Below are 5,000 nucleotides of genomic sequence, written 5' to 3' on the forward strand. Positions count from 1 at the left end.
CCCTCACGTTCTCTCTGTCTCTCTCTCCCCACCGTCCTCCCCTCACGTTCTCTCTGTGTGTCTTCTCCAGTTCTCCCCCTCTCTTCTTTCTCTCTTTGTCCTAGCTCTCCCCCCCCCTCTCTCTGTCTGCATCTGTCTTTTCCATTATCTCTCTCTCTCTCCCTCTTTCTCCCCACTCTCTTTCCCTCTCTGTATCTCTCTCCACCGTCACCCCCTCACGTTCTCTCTGTCTCTCTCTCTCTCCACCGTCACCCCCTCACGTTCTCTGTCTCTCTCCACCGTCACCCCCTCACGTTCTCTGTCTCTCTCCACCGTCACCCCCTCACGTTCTCTGTCTCTCTCCACCGTCCTCCCCTCACGTTCTCTGTCTCTCTCTCCCCACCGTCCTCCCCTCACGTTCTCTCTCTGTCTCTCTCCCCACCGTCCTCCCCTCACGTTCTCTGTCTCTCTCTCCACCGTCCTCCCCTCACGTTCTCTCTCTCTGTCTCTCTCCCCACCGTCCTCCCCTCACGTTCTCTCTCTCTGTCTCTCTCCCCACCGTCCTCCCCTCACGTTCTCTCTGTGTCTCTCTCTCCACCGTCCTCCCCTCACGTTCTCTGTCTCTCTCTCCCCACCGTCCTCCCCTCACGTTCTCTCTCTCTGTCTCTCTCCCCACCGTCCTCCCCTCACGTTCTCTCTCTCTGTCTCTCTCCCCACCGTCCTCCCCTCACGTTCTCTCTGTGTCTCTCTCCCCACCGTCCTCCCCTCACGTTCTCTCTGTGTCTCTCTCCCCACCGTCCTCCCCTCACGTTCTCTCTGTCTCTCTCTCCCCACCGTCCTCCCCTCACGTTCTCTCTGTCTCTCTCTCCCCACCGTCCTCCCCTCACGTTCTCTCTGTCTCTCTCTCCCCACCGTCCTCCCCTCACGTTCTCTGTCTCTCTCTCCCCACCGTCCTCCCCTCACGTTCTCTCTGTCTCTCTCTCCCCACCGTCCTCCCCTCACGTTCTCTGTCTCTCTCTCCACCGTCCTCCCCTCACGTTCTCTCTGTGTCTCTCTCCCCACCGTCCTCCCCTCACGTTCTCTCTGTATCTCTCTCTCCCCACCGTCCTCCCCTCACGTTCTCTCTGTCTCTCTCTCCACACCGTCCTCCCCTCACGTTCTCTGTATCTCTCTCCCCACCGTCCTCCCCTCACGTTCTCTCTGTATCTCTCTCTCCCCACCGTCCTCCCCTCACGTTCTCTCTGTCTCTCTCTCCCCACCGTCCTCCCCTCACGTTCTCTCTGTGTGTCTTCTCCAGTTCTCCCCCTCTCTTCTTTCTCTCTATGTCCTAGCTCTCCCCCCCCCCCTCTCTCTGTCTGCATCTCTGTATGTTTCTTAGTGAGTGTCTCTCTCCCCACCGTCCTCCCCTCACGTTCTCTCTGTATCTCTCTCCACCGTCACCCCCTCACGTTCTCTCTGTCTCTCTCTCTCCACCGTCACCCCCTCACGTTCTCTGTCTCTCTCCACCGTCACCCCCTCACGTTCTCTGTCTCTCTCCACCGTCACCCCCTCACGTTCTCTGTCTCTCTCCACCGTCACCCCCTCACGTTCTCTGTCTCTCTCCACCGTCCTCCCCTCACGTTCTCTGTCTCTCTCTCCCCACCGTCCTCCCCTCACGTTCTCTCTCTGTCTCTCTCCCCACCGTCCTCCCCTCACGTTCTCTGTCTCTCTCTCCCCACCGTCCTCCCCTCACGTTCTCTGTCTCTCTCTCCCCACCGTCCTCCCCTCACGTTCTCTGTCTCTCTCTCCCCACCGTCCTCCCCTCACGTTCTCTGTCTCTCTCTCCACCGTCCTCCCCTCACGTTCTCTCTCTCTGTCTCTCTCCCCACCGTCCTCCCCTCACGTTCTCTCTCTGTGTCTCTCTCCCCACCGTCCTCCCCTCACGTTCTCTCTCTCTGTCTCTCTCCCCACCGTCCTCCCCTCACGTTCTCTCTGTGTCTCTCTCCCCACCGTCCTCCCCTCACGTTCTCTCTGTCTCTCTCCCCACCGTCCTCCCCTCACGTTCTCTCTGTCTCTCTCTCCCCACCGTCCTCCCCTCACGTTCTCTCTGTGTATCTCTCTCCCCACCGTCCTCCCCTCACGTTCTCTCTGTGTCTCTCCCCACCGTCCTCCCCTCACGTTCTCTCTGTGTCTCTCTCCCCACCGTCCTCCCCTCACGTTCTCTCTGTCTCTCTCTCCCCACCGTCCTCCCCTCACGTTCTCTCTGTCTCTCTCTCCACCGTCCTCCCCTCACGTTCTCTCTGTCTCTCTCTCCCCACCGTCCTCCCCTCACGTTCTCTCTGTCTCTCTCTCCCCCCCGTCCTCCCCTCACGTTCTCTGTCTCTCTCTCCACCGTCCTCCCCTCACGTTCTCTCTGTCTCTCTCTCCCCACCGTCCTCCCCTCACGTTCTCTCTGTGTGTCTCTCCACCGTCCTCCCCTCACGTTCTCTCTGTGTCTCTCTCCCCACCGTCCTCCCCTCACGTTCTCTCTGTCTCTCTCTCCCCACCGTCATCCCCTCACGTTCTCTGTCTCTCTCTCCCCACCGTCATCCCCTCACGTTCTCTGTCTCTCTCTCCCCACCGTCATCCCCTCACGTTCTCTGTCTCTCTCTCCCCACCGTCCTCCCCTCACGTTCTCTCTGTGTCTCTCCCCACCGTCCTCCCCTCACGTTCTGTCTCTCTCTCCCCACCGTCCTCCCCTCACGTTCTCTGTCTCTCTCTCCCCACCGTCCTCCCCTCACGTTCTCTCTGTGTCTCTCCCCACCGTCCTCCCCTCACGTTCTCTGTCTCTCTCTCCCCACCGTCCTCCCCTCACGTTCTCTGTCTCTCTCTCCCCACCGTCCTCCCCTCACGTTCTCTGTATCTCTCTCCCCACCGTCCTCCCCTCACGTTCTCTCTGTCTCTCTCTCCCCACCGTCCTCCCCTCACGTTCTCTCTGTATCTCTCTCTCCCCACCGTCCTCCCCTCACGTTCTCTCTGTCTCTCTCTCCCCACCGTCCTCCCCTCACGTTCTCTCTGTGTGTCTTCTCCAGTTCTCCCCCTCTCTTCTTTCTCTCTATGTCCTAGCTCTCCCCCCCCCCCCTCTCTCTGTCTGCATCTGTCTTTTCCATTATCTCTCTCTCTCTCCCTCTTTCTCCCCACTCTCTTTCCCTCCTTCTCTGTCTTTCTATGTCCTCTCTCTCCGTCCCCCCCCCCCTCTCTCTCTCTCTCTTGTTCACTCTTTCGTTCTTACCGTGTGTTTCTCTTCCGCTTTCCAACCCAACTCTCTCTCTTCGCTCTCTCTCTCTTCACACACACACACACACACACACACACACACACACACACACACGCACACACGCACACACCATACACACTCCACACCCCCCCCCCCTCCCCACCCCACCGCCCACCCCCCAAAAAAGAAAAGAAAACGCAAGAGACAGTGATATTCTACAACAAGGACAGCGTGTTTGTTCTGGAAACAGTGAAATCGATGCCGATGTGCTCTGCTGCATGGTCGCGAACGCTTTTCCGACAAAGTGCAGGCCACTTTTTCTTTTCTTTTTTTTCTTTTTTTTTTTTTTTTTTGAAGGGAGATGGAATCCAGTTGGCAGTAACTTGGTTTTCACCGCAACAAGGCAGTAAGTTGATTTGAAAGAGGGGCGAGTCAGGACGGGGGGGTCGGGGGGGGGGTGGGGGGGCAGAGCGGGGGGGGAGGCGGGGGATGGGGATGGGGGTAGTTAGGGTGGTGGTGGAGAAAGAGGGGAGGATGGGATACAGGAGTCAGGGGTGGTGTTTGGCGGAGGAGGTTTACAGTCCATGGGAGTGAAATAAGCTTTTGGTTTAATCCTGGAAGTTCTGGACTAGTTCTTGAGGATGCTGTTTGTGTAACCCTACTCGTTTTTTGTTGATTTTTGTTGTTGTTGTTTTTTCGTGTGTTTTTTTTTTTCTTTCTAAAAGTCAGGATGCCACGAATAAGAGAGATTTTCTTTGCAGGGAGGGAGGGAGGGAAGGAGGGAGGGATAAGGGATAGCTAGCTGAGTGGATGTCCTGAGTGTATGATGGTTTTTGAGAAATGCGTTTGAGTGAGAAGGCGCCACGGCAAGGATCGGTAAGGCACGGGACTTCTTACGCTGCGTTTACCACTGATCAGAGAGTTGGAGGTCCTCCCGTTTACCACTGATCAGAGTTGGGGGTCCTCCCGTTTACCACTGATCAGAGAGTTGGAGGTCCTCCCGTTTACCACTGATCAGAGTTGGAGGTCCTCCCGTTTACCACTGATCAGAGTTGGAGATCCTCCCGTTTACCACTGATCAGAGTTGGGGGGTCCTCCCGTTTACCACTGATCACAGTTGGAGGTCCTCCCGTTTACCACTGATCAGAGTTGGAGGTCCTCCCGTTTACCACTGATCAGAGTTGGAGGTCCTCCCGTTTACCACTGATCAGAGTTGGGGGTCCTCCCGTTTACCACTGATCAGAGTTGGAGGTCCTCCCGTTTACCACTGATCAGAGTTGGAGATCCTCCCGTTTACCACTGATCAGAGTTGGAGATCCTCCCGTTTACCACTGATCAGAGAGTTGGAGATCCTCCCGTTTACCACTGATCAGAGTTGGGGGTCCTCCCGTTTACCACTGATCAGAGAGTTGGAGATCCTCCCGTTTACCACTGATCAGAGTTGGGGGTCCTCCCGTTTACCACTGATCAGAGAGTTGGAGATCCTCCCGTTTACCACTGATCAGAGTTGGGGGTCCTCCCGTTTACCACTGATCAGAGTTGGAGGTCCTCCCGTTTACCACTGATCAGAGTTGGAGGTCCTCCCGTTTACCACTCTCTTTAAACTTTTAAAGTTATAATATAGTCTTCAGACCTTTTCTTCAGCTAGGTTACATCTATCCAAATGTTATTTCGACATGCTGCATGAACGTTTACAATACCTACTACTTAGTTTGGTCACACAACATCCACTTGTTCGCTGTTATTGTTGCCAAGTTTTTAGTTATCTTTTATTTTGTTTCGTCAG

This window comes from Babylonia areolata, chromosome 5 (assembly GCF_041734735.1).
Source record: "Babylonia areolata isolate BAREFJ2019XMU chromosome 5, ASM4173473v1, whole genome shotgun sequence".
In the NCBI taxonomy this organism is placed as follows: domain Eukaryota; kingdom Metazoa; phylum Mollusca; class Gastropoda; order Neogastropoda; family Buccinidae; genus Babylonia; species Babylonia areolata.